At 44.4% G+C, this 24,236-nt stretch overlaps 1 non-coding gene across 1 annotated transcript; it reads left to right on the forward strand.

Annotated features, from left to right (window-relative positions):
* Positions 1-23,779: 23,779 nt before the first annotated feature.
* Positions 23,780-23,851, forward strand: trnag-ucc (transfer RNA glycine (anticodon UCC)). Its single transcript has one exon. It is a non-coding gene; the product is annotated as a tRNA-Gly (tRNA).
* The last annotated feature ends 385 nt before the right edge of the window (positions 23,852-24,236 follow it).

Genomic DNA, 24,236 nt, shown 5'->3' on the forward strand with positions numbered 1-24,236 from the left:
ACGTCGATTTTGCCTGTCCTCGGATGCTGCCTGAATTGCTCTGCTCTTCCAGCACCACTAATCCAGAATCTGGTTTCCAGCATCTGCAGTCATTGTTTTTACCACATTTAAATCACAACCTTCTTGAGGACTCCTTAGTGCAGTTGCAACAATACTGAAAATCTCAAAACCGTCCAGAACAGAGCAACTGAATTGAGCAGCAACGCACAACTTATAAAACATCGACCAACATACATTCCCACCACAACCAAACGCTGAGACATCCAGTCTGCACGATCCAAAAGATGCACTGCAGATATTCACCAAGGGTACTTAAACAGTACATTACAAACTCACAACTTCATCCATCTAGTAGATAGAAACGAAAGACCTACAACCCACTTACCATCCTGCTCTGGAAATATATTGCCGTTCCTCCAGAATCACTGGGTCAAAATCGTAGATTTTGCTCCCCTATAATTTGGTTTTACCGACAGCTCACGGAAACAATGGTTCAAGAAGGCAGCTCATCATCACCTTGTCCAGTCAAATCAGGAATAAACAACAAATGCTGACCTGTTCTGCAATACCCACATCCGACGAAGAATGAAAATCATATGCTTTGGTGTTCTGAGGAGTTGTCTCTTACTGAGATATTTCTGGATTTATTTGAGGGGTATCAAAGATGAGGATTTGCTGTTGGGAAACTGAAACGAAGCATCATATCTGAATTTGATGGAGTTGCTTTGTTCCCATGTAGCCTGAACCTCACCGGCCTTTGAAAATGAAAGCAGAATGTTACATTCACAGTGGAGTGAAAGCATTCACAATCTGAACTATCGAGACATAATTGGAGGGACGCTGGAGAGGAACTGGGGTAATGTGGTGACGATTCAGTTACTTGTCTGCCCTGAAAATTCATCAGTGCAACCACACCGGGGAAAAGTCATTCAACAGTTCCGAGTGTGGAAAGGGAGTTACTCAGTTTTCGAACTTGCTGACTCACCAGTGGGTTCACACGGAGAAGAAACCATTTAATTGTCCAGAGTATGGAAAACGCTTTAAAGGTTTTCACGAACTGTTGTACCATCAATGTGTTCACGTTGATGAGAAAACATTCAAGTGTTCTCACAGAGGGAGTGGGTTCAGGCCGTCATTTGATCTCACTTTACATCTGCGAACTCAGTGGACATCGACCGTTCGCCTGTTCGAAGAATGGGAAAGGATTCATTCAGTCATTCAGTCTGCTGAGACACCAGTGTGTTCACACAGCGTAGAGATCATTCGTCCGCTGCGATTTGAAGTCATTAATTGATTCTGGCAATCTGCTGAAATACAAGAGAGTTCACACTGGAAAGAGACCATTCACCTGTTCTTACATTTCTCAAACTTACTGAAAGACGAGCGAATTCATATTGGCGAGAGGCCATTCATATGTTCTGAATTGGGAAAAGGATGCACTTCAGCCATCCATCCTCCTGATACACCAACGGGTTCACTGTGACAATAATTTGTTTTAATGACGCAGTGTGGGAAATGCTTTATAAGTTTCCATTAATTGAGGTCCCACAAACATGTTCACGCTGATGAGAAGACAATCTTGTGCTCTCACTGCAGGACTATAGTTGCTCAGATATTAGTGAATACACTTCACAAGGTCTTCATTTAGATGTGAAGAGCATTCAGAAATGTTGAATGCATCGAAATATTTTTAAGTACAATTCCACACTTTACAATGAAAAAAAGTGTGAGGAACAGGGCAGTTACTGGATATCTACCAGTCTCCTCTAAATGTACAGAAATCCGGGGGAAAAGGCTTTGAATTTGATGTGATTGAAAACTGAACAATTAAACGCCAGATCAATTAAAGAGATTAAACACATCCAATGAAGTAAACCCCTGCTGACAGAATGAACACAGTTCAATTCTCGATGCCATAACACTATATCGCATTCACATGCGACCTCACTGGATTATTTGCACTATTACCATCTTACCAGACCGCAGAGGCTGCAGCCTTCATTTGAGAAAGAAGGGGCTGGTGGTGATTTAACCAGAGCACCACCAGCCCACAGGTCAGAGAATATTTAGTGAAGAACAACCTTTAAATTAACCTCAAACCAGTGATAGGAATTGGAACCACGCTGCGAGCATCACACTGCTTTATAAGCCAACAAAGCAGACAACTGAGCGAAACAGATTCCACCTGAATGGGCTGTCACGTGTGCGAATGAGTAATTGAATGCCTTGCTACCCACAGTGCAAATTAACTGCCTCTCCACGCACTGTGACTCAGTGTTTAGCACTTCTGGCTCAGAGCATGAGGGGCTGGCGTCGATTTCAGACTCGGAGACCTGTCTGTGTGGCGTTTGCACGTTCTCCACGTGTCTGCGTGAGTTTCATCCAGGTCCTCAAATTTCATCCCACAAGATAAAATGGTGCGCCGGTTAGTTGAATTAGCCATTATATATTACCGATACCGTAGGTTAATAGTTGGGGTAAAGATAAGGGTTTGAGGGTTCGTTGGAGGGATTGTGTGGACTTCTTGTGCCGAAGGGCCTGTTGCCTCACTGCAGGGATTCTCATGTGTTTTCTGGTGTTCCATCACATCATTGCTACTCCATAAGCTCTTTTCAAAGTCAGACTATTAAAGTTTTTCTCTCATTTGTGGGACAAGTCCATATCTGCTGAGATTGGAGACCCGAGTTAATCACTTCCCAGGCAAGGAGCAAGTAAATATTTCTCGCTCGTGCGAATATACTCGTGCTCACTGAATAGAGATGACCAGGTGAATCTCTTTCCACACTCAGTGCAGGCCTCTCTCCAGTGTGCCCATTCAAGTTCATTTGAACCTTTGCTGATTTAATAAATTCCTTCTCATACACAGAACAGACAAATAGTGTCTCTCCAGTGTCATGTCGATCGGGTGACATTAGGCGGTGTTGTGAAGATAATCGCTTACCAAAGAGAGAAGACAAATCTTCTCTCCCTTTGTTGAAGTCATTTGCGTACCATTAGGATTGATCCCCGAGTGAATACCTTCCCGTCATAGAACAGCTGAGTGGCTTGTCACCATGTAAACAGGTTGATGGTGAATAAAGATTTTGAATTTACAACCTTTGCAGATCAGAAAGTTTATTTTTCAACAGTATGGGAAATGACATGTAAACCTGCCTACACACAGCATGGCCAATAAGAACACAGAAAATCAAGCCTGTCCAAGCCATACAAGGAACACCCAAAATGCTTCAGTATTGACCAAACAAGCTGACAAGGGAAACGATACATGATCAGTTATTCACAAACCAGGGAATACACTTCCCAAGACAATCTACCAATAAGCTTCCTCGACTCGATAAACACAGCTGAACCAAAGGCCGAAGGGTAACTTAGTACCTCAGTGATATCAAAGCCACATGAAGCTCAGGTCAGCCAGGAATGCACCAGAATACCTTACTCATCTCTGGAGAGCAACAATGGTATCACCTTACTGCCAAGGAGAGGGACATTCTCACATACCCACGAAGAGAGCTGGAACCCCCTGATCCCATTCTTGAACTGATTAATGCTGAGGGATGCTTGATTGAGTCCAGATTGTATCAATCACGGCCAGAGCTTGTACCGTAACTCGGAGCCAGCCAGGGGAGAGCCGGATGGGCAAGGGAAGCCTGGCAAAATAGAATGAGAGACTGCTGATTAAATTTTTCGCATCAATCCTAAGAGATTCCTTAACTCGAAGGAAATTAACCGGGGCTCCACCAGTTCACTTTTTTTTTCTGTCTTGTGGTTTTTGAGCATTTGCTTTGGATGTGTCTGCTTGTTTTGCGGTTGCTGACTGCATGTATTGTCAGTTTCAGGTGTCTCGTCTAAGTGTGTTTATCCATCAGACAAGTGTTTGTTTACAGTGCGGTGCGCGACAATCCTTTACTGCTTGACCTGTCAATCACTCACTGCTTGTGTGTTCTGTGAGTACTCCCTTTGTCTTTCCTCGAAAACTGAAGTGCAATGCTTAGCAGTCTGCGCAGGACTTCCAGTACGCCTTGGGGGCAGGGAATTCCATCCACTGCTGGGATGTGCTCGCTGGGCAATCCCAACCATGTGGTGAGAACGGCCCAGGACCGAAGTTGTACAAGACGATATTGAGGAGGCATGTAAGTTTCGATTCCCTACAGTGTAGAAACAGGCCCGTCGACCCAACCAGTCCACACCGACCCTCGGAAGAGTAAGCCGTGCAGACCCATTTCCCTCCCACCAATGCACCTGACACTATGGGCAATTTAGCACGGCCATTTCACCTGCCTTGCACACCTTTGTGATTGTGCGAGGAAACCGGAGCACACGGAGGAGTCCCAGGCAGAAATGGGGAGAATGTGCAAACTGCACACAGACAGTCTCCCAAGGCTGAAATCGAACCTGGGACCCTGGCGCTGTGAGGTAGCAGTGCTAACCACGCTGCCCTGTAAATACATGAACATCAAAATAAAGATAGGAGATTCTCTTGTTATACCTGGTTCACTAGCAGATACTGTGCTGAAAGAGATAGGGGATGGTGGTTACTTTACCCACTTTACAGAAGACTTTTAAACATGTCCACAAGAACATTGGCCATATGGGAGGTCCTTTAAATCCGATAAGCTTGATTATTGTAGGACGGCCATTACGGGAGGGCACATTGACCCCTCCTGGGACACTGTATACATGCTGCAGTGTCTTGAAAATTTTCGACAGGTTGCCCAGCAGTATCAGGCCGCGAAGGTGAAAGACTGCTGCAATAACAAGCGACACTGTGATCCCAACAATTCCAGATACGGCCACGTCGCCGTTTGCCCCACAGTACCCGAAATTTCCCATACTGGCTTCAAAGCCAGACCCGTTGGACCTGAATGAAGTGGCTGCATTTTTATTACCATGCATTACACAGCAAGCCCGCGATGGGACACATTAGCCGCCGGGCAGTATGAATCACCACTGCTGCCCAACACAAACGATAACTCCAGACTCACAAGAAGACCGAGTGCATGCCGAAATTACCAGGGCACCAACTGTCAGTTTCCCCGCATCATGATTGGGTCCACTACCCTGTATAAGACCTGGATCCACGCAGAGGTCCGGGCCATGCTACAAGATGCCCCAGACCCGTTGAATTGACAACTCCCGTTCTAAAATTGGGTCCTCGAAATTTCCTGTATTTTCAACTGTCGGTCCCAAGATGTGCAGATGGTATTACAGCTTGTGCATATGACCCACTGGGTGACCATTAGCCCTGTTATTGACATCCCCATCCAATCCTGGGGCACTGCTTCAGACTGGGAAAAAGTGGCTGGACAGCACCGTGAAGGATGCAATAAAGGCCAGTGCAAGGCGGCACGCCGATTTTGGGCTGTTATCCAGTGTCTGCAGAGCAGCCAAGCATTTGCTCGATGTCATTGTCCGCTTTAGGGAGATCTGCATCTCCTTGTCCGACATTCCATTAGCAGAGAACGAGAAGCTTGCCGTGCAGACCTTACATATGCTCACGTTTTCACGTTGCACAATCGAACGACGAGCAGGACGGACAATTTACTTTTACTTAATAACTTGGACGGGAATGGGCTGTTCACTACACCAAAACCGACGGGGGCATTCGACTGCCTCACACAACCTGACAACCACAGGGACACCACCAGGCCAGTACAGCAAACTAGGGCAATTCAGAGAAGGCAGTGCTGGAACAGTGTGAATTTGGAACACTGTGTGACACAGTGCTGGTCCAGGCAATGTCGCCCAGGGCCATCTAACCTCTCCGTCTACCCTCGGGCATTACAGCAGTCCACCACACAACAGTGGCAGCTTCAACAGGCTGCCTACACTGTGGCTTATCCCCGCCCCCGTGCTCCAGAAACTAACTAGGGCTATCGTGAGAGTGAGTTTTCACAGGCGCTCTCAATATGTCTCTCACACGCCCCGTCTGAAATTTCGATGATGGATGTGGAGGTGGTGGGGAGCTGCTCATTTCTTTTGTGTTGGATACTGGATCTGTCCAACCGTCTGCGGCTTCCGACTCGGAAAATTAGCTGAGTTGCAAGACCCTCTGCTCCATACGGTTTTTGAGAATACCCATAACAGACCCACTCTCCTAACCCATTAACTCCAGTATTGGCCCTGCCACTGCGACTGATGCTGCCATTATTTCAGACTCTTGCCCAGTCGCACTTCTGAGCCGGCAGACCTTATGTAAATTGAATGCCAGTATCTACTGTTCCTCTGAGGGTCTCACATTAGAGAACCCTGACGTCCATTATTCCGTGCTGCGGGCAGTAAATTCACACAGCCCTGAACCCTCTGACCAGGTAAGCTCCTGATGCTCTTGGTCATGCTCCAATTCACCTATCTGCGCTCTTCTCGACCCCTACTTGCCCTGTTGTCAATGGCCCCTTTCTGTAGACAGTTCCCTGACTCCCTGCTCCCAGTGGGGTACGCAATTGACGGTATTGGCTTGTCATGCATCCCACCTGAATTAATTGAAAATACCGACACACCACGGTGATATGTAATAACAAAGTAGATTCTTGTGAAATCTAAGGACTTCAAGGTGACCTTCTTACCAAATGCGGGTACTATGATGTTGTTGTACCTCTGCACTGATAGCTGAAGTGACGTCAAGCTGCTATCTGTTTTCTCCGTTGGTTTTGATCATTCTGGCTCTCGTCTAATTGCCTGAAGACGAGAGGTGCCGGCAACCGAGGAGCTTGTTGCGTGGTTTCTGGTGTAATTTTCAGAGAGGATGAGGAGCTGCTGTTGGTCACGGGAAGTGACTGTGAGGCCCCTAACCCCCACTCCCCCGAAACCCCACAACTCCCCATAATCCAGTTACTGCAGTCAGCAGCTGATCAACCCTGTCAGAGCACACTGGATCCTCCTTACCCTGACCTTTTGGAAGGACAGTCTGCTGCCATGAATTTGCCAATGGCTGGATATGATGTGTTTTGCTTTCAATTTCACTTTCATCTCTGGCCACATGTAAGTTCTTCAGTTTAACCTTGTAACCCTTGCAGGAAATGTCCGCTCGCTGATCCCTTTTTGTCAACTTAACCAGGTTCTCCACACGTACTCACCACCTCAGCAATCTCTACTTGAACTTGCCCACATTGACTTATTGATCTTCTCCAGCCTTGATAGAGCAGGGACTGTTCCTGTGCCCAAGCACCCTGCAGGAACTTTAATGAATCAGGGAGCAATCTGAATCTAATTGATGCTAAGTGTTTGTTAGTAGCCAATGTCTCTCCAAAGCTGTTGTTTGAAAGTATAGGTAACAGCCTTTAAATATGATTGCTGCATTCACTGAACCGGAACATCCTCTGCCCACATAGTTCGAACGACGCCCCCTGCTGACCGACCGTTAATTGACCAGTTCTGACAATGTTGCATTCTCGACTTTTCCTAGCCTACCCACGTGGCCACACCTCCTATTTCCAATCCTGGTCCCAGCATTTCATAGCTTCCAGTAATACTTTGGCACTTATGCTCAATTCCACCACAAACCCCATTCCCGACCTATTATTTTGTGCTTCCAAGCAACTTTGGCAAGAAAGTTGGGATGCAGAGGTTCTGTTTTGCACCCTTATCATTTTGTTATCTCATCATTCCTGCACTTCCATTTTGTTTTCGTTCCCTCCGGTTCCCCTCTTTGTTCTTTGTCACTAAATCCTTTTAATTGCTGCATTTTTAATTTTTGACGAAAGCGGATGGAACTCAGACAAAGTAAGTGTCTACAGCAGATTGCGAGCATTTGTTAATTTGCAATATAATAAGTAACGTATGATTAGGATTCATTAAAAATTACACTTAACACTTATTGATGTTGGAATATAAAGTCCACTTTCCCCCTCATTGACACGAAGTATGTTCCTCGATTTAACTTTCATATTTCAGAATCAGTTCAGTTCAAATGGCAAAAGACAGCTCGAGTCACTGAAGTCACTGCACTCCAACCTGATTTTGGACACGTGAGAACTTCAGTTTCTCTCCCTCCTGCTCTCTCTATCCGAGCGAATTTCTCTGATTTCCTTTCCTTCATTTTTAAGCGGTCGTGCTCCAGGGGAAAATACTATTGGCTGTTGTTGAATCTCCAGCTCGAGCTGAGAGAGGGTTATCTCCCATTGTGAGGTCAGAGACCCAGCCGAAGGTTGATCGTACTCAGGGGTCAGGCTCCACTGCGCAGCCTCTGTAGAATCTCCATGTCTCAGTGTTCCCCAAGGGGAAAGGCACATCCAAGAAGGAGTCACTGCGGGCCTCACTATAGGCTGCACAGAGGGACACTGACAATTACACACGGAACTTGGACAACCAGTTGCAAGGGAACCGATGTGACACCTGTTTCCTGTGACTTTGCTTGGGAATTGACCCTGCGTGTGTTTAGGACAGGAACTCTTCCACTGGGTTAAATCCAGCCATTCAAAAGGGTCGAATATCTACTGTACGAATACCTGATATACTTCCGAACACGTCATGGAGACTATCATTTACAGCAGATTCTAGTCGATTGTACAACCAGAGAATTACACTGAAAAGTACAAATATTTCTCTGCATTAACTCATTCATAAAGGAATCATTCCATTGGTCAGGTATTTGTTGGAGAAGCACAGGCTGGCATTGCATGTCAGGCCCCTGCAAAAACCTGGACATAGACTGTTCTAATCAACTAGGGACCTGAAAATTCTGATGGGGAGACCCTCCTAAAGAATGTGGCCTTCACTGTCTGTGCTGTCACTTATTCCTCCCGAGAAGGTGGTGGAGAGTGAGCTCACTTCTTTAACCAGTACAGATTACTGGAATATTGTGTGCATTTGTTCCTGTGTCTGCACCTTCAATCATGGGAACGGATTGGAAAGAATTGAACTTTTCAGATTGGGAATCTGATGGGATTTTCAAAAATCATGACACCTCTGGGAGAAACTGTTCCCCGAATATAAGGTTCAAGAATGAGACAACACAGGCTGGAATTATCTGCAAAAGTAACAGATGTGTAGTAAGAGATGTTCTTTCTTGACACAACGCTTGGTGTTTTTGTGGAGGGTCCTGCTGGAGTTCTAATGGAGGCGGCTCCAACTGACGCTTTTAACAGGGAACTAGGTCATTATTTGAATTTCACTGAGGGGTGGAGACTCAATGGACAGAACAGAGTGTCGCAGTTATTTAGTTTCTGAATCTCAAACTCCCACTTTGAGAATGAGGACTTGGTCACTGACATCAAGAGATGTCAGCATGCTGACGCTGAGCTTGGGAGTCTATGTTGTGGACATCGAGCTTTACTCACTGTCAACCTCCAGACAACAGGACCTGTCATCAGAATTTGCAAATGACTCAAATTGAAAATGCAGGAAACAGGAGAAGAGTAGCAGAATTTAGGAGGACACATGCAGAAGTTATTTCTCGTAGGTCTGAGGATGAACGTGGTCCACAGGATTCCTGATATCCTCACAATGAACTAATCAGAGCCAGACTTCCTTATTGTTCGTGGCCAATTAATATGAAGCACAGAATCCTGTGAAACAGACACGAGAGAGGCGAGAGCTTTCTGTTTGTCATAAAGAGCAAAACAGTCACGCAATGACCATGGGGGAGCGACATTTCCTGTATTTAATCAAAATCACACTCTGACATGGTGAAACCTCCAACGACCTGGATTGTGATTTGAAAAGCATATTCCACGTGAAGCTTGTTCAGAATCAGTCACAGTTTTTTTTTAAAATCTGCAATCTGACTAGATTGATCCTGAAGGCAGAAGCTTTAGAGACGCTGCAGAGAAGATTTACCACCATGCTTCCTGGACTGGAGGGCATTTCTTATGAAGTAATATTGAGGGCCGAGGGCTTTTCTCATTGGAGTGAAGAAGGATGCGGGTTGAATTGACAAGGGTGTATATGATGATAAGAACCACAGATAGAATGAATAGCCAGAGACTTCTTCCCAGTACAGAAATGTCTTCATAAGGGGGCATAATTTAAAAGTGATTGTAGGAAGGTTATTGGGGGGATGAGAGGTAAGTTCTTTCTATGCACCGACCAGACTCTGTGGCGGTGGTAGTTCAATCAGATGCATTATGGATGTTTACGCGACTCTAGGATAGGCACATGGTAGATACGTTATGCAGATCAGTTTGATCTTAAAGTAGATTAACCGATCAGCACATCATCGAGGGCTGAAGGGCCTGCAATGTACTCTTCTGTATCAATTGTCCTCCACATTATTGACTCCACTGTCAGTTAGAGTTCTGATACCATATATCCCCCTGAACGATAACGTTTAAGAACTTCTCACCATTTTCAACGGGATCATTCAGTTTCTGTTCGATTCCTCCGACAAACGTGAACAAATTGTTGTAATTGTACCATTCTCTACCACGAACTCTGGAGAGCAAGTGGGAATATAGCGTTGAGATCGGGAATCAGGCATGATCATATTGAATGGAGAGCAGGCTGTCGGAGCTGAATGGCTTCGTCCTGCTCCTGGTTTCATTCAGCTAAATGTCCGCCTCAAAATCTCATCCTAAAAAGTATCAGTGATAACATTGGGAAAGCACATCAGCAGTTGTTTTCGTTAAGATTTTCCTGCATCTTGAAAATTTGATTTTTCTTTGCAGTGACGATGAACAGTCAGTCTGAGAATCAAAGTGGTCCTCAGGAATCCTGATGGCATCTCAGTGAAAAAAATCATAGGAACGCTTCTTTACTGTTAATGGCCAATCGCATGCAATAAAGAGAGACACTTCATGGAACTTCCGGATTGTTCACGGACCCTAGATGTTAATTTGCTTTGTGGATTACGGACTATATAAATGTAGAGGAATTACACTGGATATCCGCAAGTAACGTGAGGATGGATATTTATAAACCCTGCAAAAAAATCTTCAGGGTATCCGAAAATCTTTTAAACGTAATTGAACGGTTTTGAAATTTATTCAACATTGTCGAAGGAATGGGAGCTAATTTCAGAAACCGAGAGAGACTCACAGACACAGATAGAGAGCCACAGCCACAGGTACAGGATAAGATTGTCCTGGAGGTGTTTCGGAGCTCTCTCTGTGACCCGCAATAGGCATGGCAGCAACAGATGGAATGCAGTCATTTTCTGGTTATAAGGACGATGTTTTGATTACTATCTGGCACAGTATTGTCCCTGTCCTGGGAGGGCTTGATGGGGAAAATGCAAAGGGAGATTTATTCTTTATCTAACTCAGTGCTGTTCCTGTCCTGGGAGTGGTTGATGGGAACAGTGTAATTGGGCTTTAATCTGTACTTAACCCTGTGCCTGTGTTAGAGATTGATGGGGACAGTGTCGGGTGATTAAAACAAAACCTAGCTTCATGCTGAACGTGGCCTGAGATTTCAAAGGGTTCCAGTCTATTGTTAGATTACTCGACACTGAACCTATTTATAGATTCCAGAAGCAACAACGATATTTTCTCCCTATCTAATCCTGCAGTTCCTGTCATTGACTCTCAAACTTTCATCATTTTAGAGTATTCAAAATTCCAGGGATACAGTCCTGGGCTTGTGTCATTTCCATGGCCATTGAACCCGTGCCGTCCAACTATAGTTCTGTGAATCTACGCTGCATTCATTTGCACATGGACTCCCAAGTCCCCAACCCATTCTTGCCTTTCCCTGTTTATAAAGTCGCTGTCAGCGCTGTGCTGACATGAAATGGCTACCTGAAACAAACCTAGAATGGCTACTGACACTTTTGGAATCATTTGTCCTGGTTTTGCAGATTAAAACACATCGCACAATTCATACATTTTCATCTCTCGGCCTCCTGCAGATGAAATAAACTGGGATGTGAATCGATGCAATTTCGATGTTAGAGGAGGGATAATCTAAACCAAATGGTACAATGTTAAACTGGATGCAGGAGCAGAGAAGCTTCAGTTTGAGTCTGAATTCTGTCAGCACAGGTGAGGGGCAAATTTGTGAAAAGCTTTTTTTCCATTCATACATTCCTACATTGTAGAAATGTTAATTTACAAATTAAACTGTAAAAGCAGGATATGGAGAACTCTGTTACAAAGTTTCCATTGATTAAGTTGCAGATTCCAGAATCCTTTTAAAGTCCGTGCCCTGAGATTTTTAAAAGTCTGTCTAACTTTCCAAACTTCAAGACGAAAATACGATAGTAATATGACAGGTCAGCTACTGAATTGTAGGTGCGTGGTCTTGTTCAGAATCTGTCAGAGATTTAGCGTGGAGTAAGATGTATTTTATCCAGATAACAGGCATTTATCAAGGACCAGCCTGACGTAATTTGCCTTCAAATTTTGTGTTCTCTAAAAATAAAGAAATTGATTTACCATGAATCAAGCTTCTCGGATTGTGCATCATTAGTATACATTTGTGAAAGAGTAACTGTGTTTGTGAATGAGCGAGTGTGGCTTTGAGGTGTCTGTGACTGATTGACTGAGAGTTGGTAGCTGAGATTGGCTGAGTGAGAGGTTGTGTTCTAGTGTGAGATTCTGAGATCGGGAGTTTGCAATGCTCTACTGTGCGTGTGACTGAACATGTGTGACTACATGACAGTGTGTCTGTGCGTATGAGCTATGTACGAGTTTGTGATAGACACTGTAGAGGCGTCTTTACTCTGTAATCTAACACAGAGCTTCCCTGACACGGGAGTGTTTGTGGACATATCTGTACATTGTATGCAACCCTATTTTTCCCGGGCCCTAGGAGGTTTAGTTGGAGAAAATGTACAGGGAAATGTACTCTGCCTATAAGCCAGTGATATAACTATGCTAAGTGCGTTTGATAGGGACAGTGTGGGGATAGGGGTTGACTTTGTCATTATCTAATTCCACAGTGAACATGGCCTGGGAGTTAGAAAAGCTGAAGTGCAGAAACAGCTTTACTCTGAACTTAACCCCATTCACTACCTAAATACAATCTGAAAGAACTGCAGATGCTGTCAATCAGAAACAAAACCAAAAGTTACTGAAAAACCTCAGCAGGCAGCATCTTTGAAGAGAAATCAGCGTTAAAGTTTCAGGTCTGGCTCAGATAAACGGTGACCGGATACGACGTGGAAACTCTTGTTTCTCTGTTCAGATGTTGCCAAAACTGCTGAGCTTTTATCAGCAACTTGTTTTTTCCCTATTCTCTCCCTGTTCTACGAATTGCTCCCCTCAATTAGCTTAGAGACTTTGTTCTGCTGTACATCAGCTTGCTGACAACACATGGAATTCCAGTCTCTCACTCAGACTAAAGTAAATGAATATATAATCCCAGAGGTGATTATATATCACCTGACTCATGCACCTAACCTTCACATGTCTGATCACTATGGGCAATTTAGAATGGCCAATATTACTTAACCCGCACATGTCGAAGCAAACCAGACCATCTGAAAGAACCCCACGCAAACACGGGGAGAACTTACAAACTCCATTTACAGTCGCACGATACTGGAATCAAACATGAGTCCCTGGAACTCTGAGGCAGCAATGCTAACCACTGAGTCACTGTGCCACCCAAACAGTTAAGTTTAAAATTGGGACTGGGAATACAAAAAGCTGCAGTTTAATTTCTGCGACATTCAGTTTCTCCAAAAATAACGTTTTATGGAGTACATCAGTTCAAGAAGGAATTTCACTACCATCTTCTCAAGGGCTGATGGGAATGAAGGATAAATGCTGAGTCCAGCCAGTGATGCTCAAGTACGATGAACAAACGAAAACTTCATCCCTTTGCCTTGCTAATACCTTGCTGCCCCTGCAGATTAACGCAATGTGTTTTAATATCCCAGGACACACAGATCCCTCTCTACGTCAGAGTCCTATAACATCTCCCCATTTAAACTAAAGTCTCTGTCGATTCTCCCTGACACTCTCCACTTTGTATTGTAATGGACAGGGCTTTGCCCATTCACTTACCATCGCTACATCGATCTGTTTGCCAGCAGCTTACTTCCACTTCACAATTTACTTGTAAACTAGTTTCACCAATAATATACTCAGTTTTTATATCAAGACTGACTTGAGCAGATGACTTTTGGAAATCTCAACATTCTTCTGTCACTCTCTGTTCCTTATTCAGTGTGTCTGCCTGTTTCGCTCTGCTCGCCCAGAATATCTGTGAATTGCCACATTCATCCGTTATCATTTTGGAGATGCTTCATGGTGTCCATACCTCCTGTACGATCACAGTAAAACGTCTTCACCTCCATAGGCCCACGTCCTGGTCATAATTGCCAAACTGTCCTAATATTTGGTGACGCCATCACTTGAATTCTCCCGATTCGTGTTCAAGGTTGTGGACAATGATGTTGAATCAATTAATAAGATCCAATTAATAAGATCACGTTAACATTTATGGTATTATTGGATCGACACCCTCACTCCCAGCACCCCCCCCCCCCACCTCCCCTGTCTTGGTTAGTACTTGTGCAGGTGGCCCTCTTCCTAACAACATTTGCAGCTCTTGGACTGCTTGTGATCCTTACTCTGTAACCCTCCTCTTTGCAGTTCCTGCTGAGGTTCATTTTACAATCGGCTACCATACACCCAGAAGAACTTAAAGTCTCACACACTGTCGTTATTAGGATGAATGTTTGAATCATAAGCATTCATTTTACCTGTGTGGTATATCAATAATCCCATGCATTGCTGAAACCTTTAGGACGATGGGCTTATAGCTGAGAAATGGGATTTGTGTGTGGGAATCTTCATTGTCTGCCAGGACCATTCATTAACATGTTTCCCTCTGAACTATAAAGAACAAATGAACACAAGAAATAGGAGCATGAGTCTGAAATTCGGCTCCTCGAACCTGCTCCGATTTTTAATAAAATCATGGCTGATCTCATCTATGAAGTGCTTTAAGAGGTTAAGAATGGCAAACATTAACTCCCAGATTGCTGAGATCCTCGATAATTCGACACGATCGTAATCGATCCATGCAGACCCCATCTCTCTGACACTTCACTCATCTCTGGAACATCTGGATAACAAGGACACCTACATCAGTCTTCTGTATATTGGCTTTAACTCTGCCTTGAAGACCCTAATGCCAACAAGAGTCATTGACATTTCTGAGTCCTAGGACTCTTTCCTCACATCGGGAACTGGATCTTTAACTTTCTGACCTGCAGATCACAATGAATGAGGATAGTTGGAAACTCCTCTTCTTCAATAATACGCAATACTGGTGCCCTTCAAGGCTGTGTATTCACCCCGCTTCAATATTTCTTACCCTCTCATGACCGTACCGCCAAATTCAGCTCTAACTCCATTTACAGATTTACTAATGACACAACGATAGTGGGTAGGTCTCAAAACCGACCTAGATTACACCTCCTCCCACGCTGCCCTCTGTAAAAACGCCATCCTTCACCTCCACTGCATCTGCTCCCAGGTGGACCAATTCGAATACCGAACAACCCAGATGACCTCCTTCTTCAAAGTCCGAAATTTCCCCTCAGACGTGGTTGACGATGCTCTCCACCGCATCTCCTCCACTTCCCGCTCCTCCGCCCTTGAACCCCGCCCCTCCAAATCGCCATGACGGCAGAACCCCACTGGTCCACACCTACCACCCCACCAACCTCCAAATATCGTATCATCCTTCGTCATTTCTGCCACCTCCAAACAGGCCACACCACCAAGGACATGTTTCCCTCCCCTCCCCTACCAGCGTTCTGGAAAGACCACTCCCTCCGCGACTCCCTCGTCAGTTTCACAACCCCCACCAACTCAACCTCCACTCCCAGCAACTTCCCCTGCAACCGCAAGAAATGCAAATCTTGCGACCACACCTCCCCCTCATTTCTCTCCATCGCCCCAAGGGATCCTCCCATATCCATAAAAAATTCACCTGCACCTCCACACACAACATTTACTGCATCCACTGCACCCGATGTGGCCTCCTCTACCGTGGGGAGACAGGCCGCTTACTGGCGGAACATTTCAGAGAACACCTCTGGGACACCCGCACCAAACAACCCAGCCGCCCTGTGGCTGAACACTTTAACTCCCCCTCCCACTCCGCCAAGGACATGCAGGTCCTTGGCCTTCTCCATCGCCAGACCATGGCAACAGACGCCTGGAGGAAGAGCACCTCATCTTCCGCCTAGGAACCCTCCAACCACAAGAGATGAACACAGATTTCTCTAGCTTCCTCATTTCCCCTCCCCCCACCTTATCTCAGTGCCAACCCTCGGACTCAGCACCGCCTTCTTGACCTGCAATCTTCTTCCTGACCTCTCCGCCCCCACCCCCACTCTGGCCTATCACCCTCACCTTAACTTCCTTCCACCTACGCATTCCCAATGCCCCTCCTCCAAGTACCTCCCCCCGACCTTTTATCTTAGCCTGCTTGGCACACCCTCCTCATTCAAGAAGAAGGGCTTATGCCCGAAAAGTCGATTCTCCTGCTCCTTGGATGTTGCCTGACCTGCTGTGCTTTTCCAGCAATACATTTTTCAGCTCTGATCTCCAGCATCTGCAGTCCTCACTATCTCCTACAGGACATAGCGCTTATTGACATGGTGTTCAGACAACAATCTTTCCCTCAATGTCAGCAAAACAAGGGAACTGGCCATTGACTTCAGGAATTGGACTGAAGGTCTCTGTCATTGGTGCTGATTTGGAGGTAATGGACAGCTTCAATTTCCGAGTAATAAATATTACAAACAATCAGTCTATTCATGTCAACTCTACAGTCAAGAAAGCACATCAATGCATCTACCTCTTCTGACGGGGAAGAAAATCTAGCATTTTAGCAATGGCTCTGACCAATTTTAACATTGCACTGCAGAAAACATTCTATCCAGACGCTTCGTATGGTAACTGCTCTGGCCGTACTGCAAGAAATTACAGAGATGTGTGTATCTAACACAATCCATGACACAAATCACATTTCCTTCCATTGACTCGTTATTGAATTCCCACTGCTTCAGGAATGCAGCTAACACAATCAAAGGCCCCTCCCACCACCGCTATGCTCTTTCCCAACCTCTTCCATCGGACAGAAGATGCAAATGTTTGAAAATACGTACCAATGGATTCAGGAACAATTTCTTCCGTGCTGTTATCAAACTTATGAATGGACCTGTCATATATAGAGTTGATCCTTCTCTGCACCTGTTCAAAAGCTGTGAAACTATATTAAACTGATGTCCTTGTGTAAGGTATGATTTGTACTGAAGAGAATGCAACATAATATTCTTCTCTGTTTCTCAGAATGTATGACTATCACAAAACAAGCAAAATCAATCTGCATACCATACGTCTGGGTCTGGTCTGCTCGATAACACTTTAAACCTATGTCTCCTGTGGTCTGTGTAAAAGACTTCCATTATCCATTACTTCCATGCCTGTCGTAATTTCGAAAGGATCTATTTTGTAACCCTCAGCCTCGTAGTTCATGTGAAAGAAATGATTTATTATATTGTCCCGCATCATTTATGATGGGAGGTGGCAGGATTGCAGAGTTTCTGTCTGATCCGGGAGTGATGAAGTCAATTAGCCTTGTCTATCCGATGCTTCTTATGGTTTCTGGAATGCAACTATTTCTGTGTCGTAGCTTCACCAGGTTGACACCTTACGTTTAGATATACCCAGTGTATGCACTCATAGAACATAGAACATAGAAAAGTACAGCACAGAACAGGCCCTTTGGCCCACGAGATTTAATCCTAATGTCAAATATAGTAACTTAACCTACGCACCCCTCAACTCACTGCTATCCATGTGCATGCCCAGGAGTCGCACCAATGTCCCCAATGACTCTGCATCCATGACCACAGCTGGCAACCCATTCCAAGCATTCACAACTCTCTGCATAAAGAACCTAACTCTGACATCTCCTTTGTACCTTCCTCCTAATATCTTCAAACTATGACTTCCCATACCATTCGTCCTGCCCGGGGGAAAAGTCTCTTCCTGTTGATTGTATCTATTCCTCGCATTATTTTCTATACGTCGATCAGGTCTCCTCTCTTCCTCCTTCACGCCAGAGAGAAAAGTCCGAGCTTATTCAAACTTTCTTCATAAGGCAAGCCCTCCAGTCGAGGCAGCATCCCGGTAAACCTTCTTTGCGCTTTCCCCGAAGCCTCTGCATCTTTCCTATAGTAGGGAGACCAGAACTGGACACAATATTCCAAATGTGCTTTCACCTGGGACTTGTAGAGCTGCAGCTCTTAAACTCAATCCCCCTTAATGAAAGCCAAAACTCCATATGCTTTCTTAATAACCCTATCCACTTGGGTGGCAACTTTGAGGGATCTATGTACTTGCATACCCCGATCCCTCTGTCCCTCCACATTGCCAAGGATTCTGTCTTTAATCTTATGTTCAGCATTCGTATTCCACCTTCTAAAATGCATCACTTCGCGTTTATCCAGGTTGAACCCCATGTGCCATTTCTCAGCCCAGATCTGCATCCTATCTATGTCGCGTTGCAGCCTGAAGTAGCCGTTTATACTGTCGACGATACCTGCAACCTTAGGGCCATCTGCAAACTTACTAACCCACTCTTCAACCTCCTCATCCAAGTCATTTATAAGAACTACAAAGAGCAGAGGCCCAAGAACAGAGCCCTGCGGGACCCCAATCAACACTGTCCTCCAGGCAGAATATTTTCCATCTACAACCACTCTCTGCCTTCTGTCAGCCAACTAATTCTGAATCCAGATCGCCAGATCTCACTCTATTCCATACTTCCTGTCGTTATCTACTCTACTCTTCATTTCTCTTCATCGACTCTTCATTTAAACAGGTTTGATCACTGGCTCCAAGTCATAACCCTCCCATTCATCTGCTTCCCCTGCCCTTCCATTTCTTCGTTGTCATGTCTTTGGAATGTACTTTGTTTAGAGGCTTTGGTAAATTTGTACAGTGCATCTTGGAGGCTGTCATTGAGTTACACCATGCAGAAGGACTGGTTAATACTTACAAACAGTCTCTAACACACTCATTAAAAGGCAGAGCTCATAGGAACAGCTGAAACAAAAATAAACCAGGTTTCTTCAGGATTAAAGCACCTATCACTGCCGCGAACAGAGAGCTCCTGAGCAGTTTAAGACTTCCCTGTATCTTGTTCAGAGTCCCAAGCTGTTTAGTTGCCTGAGAACCAATCACATCGTTGCTGGTAGCAGACAGCCTTTGTCAGTGGTGAACTAGTGGCCAATCATCAATGAGCTCCTTGTCACAAACAAAGGCTGCATCTGTGTATAACTCCGTTCATCTCCAATCACATTTCAATTATTGGGTCACTATCAGGTAAATTGCTGTCAAACCTTGCAGCTATCCTCCACTTTCTATCTGTTTGTAAGGTCGCTCTTTTCACATTTTAGTCCACAATTACACTCAATTCTTTTTTTAAAAAATGTTTTTATATGTATGCGCCCTGAGAAAACTAAAATGCCATTTCAAAAACGCATTTACTTGCAAAATACATGATGCACATTTTTTATAAAAAGTGCAGTCTATTTATTATTTCTCCCTTCTTGCAATGTTATGCAACCTTCGCATTTCTTAAAGCTTTTACGTATTTCACCATTTGTATTTTAGGACAATATATCTGAATTCACATTCGGTTTTCTTTTGATGTGTATCATAAAATGGTTACAACAAACGACACCATCAAAATATGTTGCATTGTTAATTTGAAACTTTTTAAGAAGGCCAGTGGATTACAATCTGTGTAATTTTGTATTTCATTGTTCTTTGTTGGGTGGTCTTGGAAGTGCTGAAGATCTAACAGCAATCCCAAAGTCCCCTTTCCTATGGAAGTGGACATTTCCAATGATCGGTATTGATTCTAATAGAAATATCCTCCAGGTTCTCAATTCCTAATTCATCATCCTGGAACAAGACAGCACGTCGACCCAATTCAGAAGCATCAGCGGCCATTTTGAAAAGACTGGAAAACGCAGGTATGGTAAAACAGGTTCATCAATTCAAATTGCTTTCATCCTTTCAACATTAACCTCGCACTCTACTAACTAAACCACCTTTCTCTTATTTCGTTCAAAAACTCGTTAAAGGCACAGCTGTCCAGACAAAATTATGGACAAATTTCCGAAAAAGCAAACAATCCAAAAATCTATTAATTTCTCATTTAGTTTTAGGAAAGAAATTCTAATAGTATCACTTTTGCTGTCTCTATCAACATCTGTGCGCTTGTGTGTGTATGTCTGTGTGACTGTATGTGCACGTGTGTCTCTTTAAGTCGATATGTGTGTTTCTGTCTGTTGGAGTCTCTTCACATCTCTCTGTATATGTGATTGTGTCTGAGTATTTGTACGTATTTCCGTCTGTCACACACACACAGAGACAGGCACAACACACACACACACACAGAGACAGGCACAACACACACACACACGCACACACACACACACACACGTTCAAACATAACGAAAAGCAATATATCACTTCACGCCCAAGAGGAATAGTCAGAGGTACAGATATATTGGGGTTTAAACCACATTTCAATTGTTACAATCCCTAAAATAACAGAGAACCCGTTGCACAGAGGTACAGACCCAGAGATACATAAACATGGAGACACACACTAATACACACAATGAGACACAAACACACTCGCATAAGCACAGATAGTCAGGCAGAGATAGATGGGTAGATACACACAGAGAATCACAAAGACAGGAACACACGATAATACACAAACACATTCAGAGAAAGACATGCATAATGCCAAACAGAATCAGTGTGCAGTAACTGACACTGCGCTGTGTCTAACCATCTGCAGCACAATCTGTGTCCCATCAGCTCATTCCCAGTTTTTACAGATGAAATGTTGATGAGAAAGTGGAACAGTCGCGTGAGGTCTCTCAGCATAATACCCGCGAAAAGGTGAAACTAGTTAAAAGTTCATGGTCATTTGAGCAACTAACAGACTTGTACACCACATCCGTGTAATCACTGCATGTCCAGCTGCGAAATGGATTGATGATGATGGCAAGTAGTTATGTTCCCCATAATTAGGAAGATTTAACTTGCAGTGCAGCTTGCTCAGCACCACAGTCACAAACATTCTCTGTCTCCACCATCCACACTCAGTAGCAGTGGAATATACCACTGAAAAGATGCACTGTAGAAATTGCCCAAAGTTCCTCACAGAGCAGCTTCCAGAACCACAGCATTATCGCCTGGAACACTGAGCACAGCAGATAGACGGGACACCAGTTGACAGTGCCACATCAAGCCACTCGCCACCCTGGCTCGGAAAATCGTCTCAATTCCACAAGTGCCATTCGTTGTAAATCCACGAACTCCCTCCCTTACATCATGATGGGTTTATTTGGACAAAATGAATGGCAGCAGTTCAAGACGCTAACTCATCGTCAACTTCGCCAGAACAATTATATCTGAGTAATACGTGGTAACCCAGTGGCAATGAGCCAAACACATTAATGAACCACAAAATAAAGGTCACCGTTTGAAACCCACGTGCTCGAATGCTGAGCTTTTGAATAAATTGTGTCCATTTTCGAGAAAATTGAAATACGATTTGATTTGAATTCATCAAATTCTGAACAGTCTTCAGAGGGTAGATGGTGAAAAATTGATCCTATGGGTCTGGGTATCTAAAACACGATAACACAGTCTCAGGAGTTGCGGAAAGGCTCAGCAGGTCTGACAGAATCTGTGAAAATAAGTCAGTGTTAAAGTTACACCATTTACAGATCTTTTGGTTATTATTGACAGCACCCTCAGTGTAAGGGGCAGGTTATTTGGGAATGAGATGAGGAGAGAGCGATTAACTCTAAGGCCCCTGAGTCTTTAATATTCTATGTCCCTGACGATTGTTGATGCACCCTCATTGAGTGCATTTCAGATTGGAAGACACAGATTGCTGGTTTCTCAGGGAGTCACGGGATATGTGGATTGCACAGGAAACTGGATATGAAATCTAAGTCTAGCTTTGATTGGATTGACTACTAGAACGGACTGAACATTTTAAACAGGCTGTATAGACCTCACATTCTTTCTTCAGCGTTAACCCCATTCCAATTATTCAGTAATTATTACTTTTCTAAATTCCTACCGCCCTGCTGAATTCCCCTACTCTCATAACACATGAGCTAACCTTTCCCTTCTCTCGGCAGATGTTGCATGACCTTATCAATTCCTCTGAATGGCCTGTTTTTAATTCAGAGAGAGTTATAACTCCCTATTCCTGTTTCTGCGAGAGAAAACATTTTCCAAACCGATTTCTTTAATTCTATTTGTTCACAGAGAAAGGAGGCATTGTTCTGTCCAAATGCATTACATGCTCATGAGGGCATCAATATATTGTGATGATTTTAAAAATAAAATATATTAAACATAATGAAATTCATGATGAAAACACGAGACCCAATTCGATCTGTAAGGGGCAGGAATACAGTCATGAGAGGTGAAATTGATGACTGCAGATGCTGGAGATCAGTGTCAAAATTAGACTAATACAGGAAAAGCACAGCAGGTCAGGTAGCATCCGAGGAGCAGGAGAGTCGACATTTCGGGCAAAACACCATCATCGGGAATGAGGCTGGGAGTGTCCATCGTGGACAGATAAATGGGAGGAAGTGGGGCTGCGGAGAAGGGAGCGGAGAGCGCAATTGATGGATGGGGTTGGGGGTAAAGGTGATTGGTCGGAGAGGACGGTGGAGTGGATAGGTGGGAAGGAAGATTGCAGGTAGGACAGGCCATGAGGATGGTGCCGAGCTGGCAGGATGGAACTGGGATAAGGTGGTCGGAGGAGGAAATCAGGCAAATGTTAAAGGCCACATTGATGCCCTGGGGTTGGAGGCTCCTGAGGAGGAAGATCAGGCGTTCTTCCACCAGGCAGCGAGTGGTGAGTGAGTGGTGATAGAGAAGTTCCAGGTCCTGCATGTCCTCGGCAAATTCCGAGGGGGAATTCAATTCTCCATTCGCCAGTTGTTGTTTTGTATGTTGCTCCTGACCCATCAAACCACAGATCTGTGTGAATGCGCAAACAACCTCTCTCTATACATTTCACTCAAAATAATGTCAATAACAGGACGGATTAAAACAAAATGCAAACTGTGTTGAATGCTGGATGTAGGGAATCATGTTACTGTAGAGCCTTTACAGCACTGAGATCAGGCTTTCGGCCCATCATTCACAAACCAGTCTGCACTCCCTCTTGAAACCTCTCCAATTACCCAGATCCCTGTCTGATTGAAGACTGTGTGTGTGGAGTTTGCACATTCTCCCCGTGTCTGCGTGAGTTTCCTCCGGGTGCTCCAGTTTCCTCGCACAGTCCAAAGATGCGCAGGTCAGGGTGGATTTGCAACACTCAATAGTCAATAGTGTCCAGGTGAGTGTTGGTTATATGGTTAGCCATGAGAAATGCGGGGTTACAGGAATAGCGTAGAGGGTGAGACTTGGTGGGATGCATGAAGAGACGAATACCCTATTTCTACACTGTAAGAATTTTATGATCCTATACTCCATACCATCTATATCTGTGGATGAAGAGGACTATCACCTGATCAAATATCCCCTTCAATGGGTCAACGTTTGTTTTCTATCTGACAAAGAACTGCAGATGTTACAGATCTGAGAGACAGCACAAAAATTGCTGGGAAACTCAGCAGGTCCGGCAGCATTTGTGGGGAGTGAACCTTTTAGATCCAGTGATTGTTCTTAAGGGCTGAAGGCTTCTGATTCTGGTGTTTTCAGACCTGTTGACGTTTTACAAGCAATTTGTTGTTTTGCTTTCAGCCCCAGTTCAGTTGGTGACTATCACGGCCTTGTTATGTGCGTTTGGGAAAAGGGACAGTTTACCAGCTAGCGCGGTGGTGGTGTAGTGGTGAGCATAGCTGCCTTCCAAGCAGTTGACCTGGGTTCGATTCCTGGCCATCGCAGTGTCGTGGCTTTTCCTGTGGTTTTGTAAGGAAAAGTCTTGAGCACCAACGTTGCATTCTGTGGCGAAATGGATTTGTCAGGTTGCTTTAGGGTTTTCATGGCGTTGGTTCCTGTTAATTGCCGTGACAATCCGGGCAGCGTTGCTCGAAAGCTTTCCTCTCTGCTGCCCATTGCTTATTTGAATATTGTTCGCAACATAAGGTTCGTTTTGTTTTGTTCAAAAAGTGAGGGATTGCTATCGTCAGAAACTTTAAATAATTACAGAAGCCCCTGGAAATTCGGAACAGATCCAACAGCTTCTATCGTGGACAGGAAGGAGGTTTAAATGCGTCAAATTTCTTCAAGGTTAAAATACATTCGCACCTCAAAACCATTTGGAAGCTT

This window comes from Chiloscyllium plagiosum, unplaced genomic scaffold (genome assembly GCF_037043375.1).
Source record: "Chiloscyllium plagiosum isolate Xiang-an unplaced genomic scaffold, Cpla_swu_hap1 HiC_scaffold_45, whole genome shotgun sequence".
NCBI classification, from domain to species: domain Eukaryota; kingdom Metazoa; phylum Chordata; class Chondrichthyes; order Orectolobiformes; family Hemiscylliidae; genus Chiloscyllium; species Chiloscyllium plagiosum.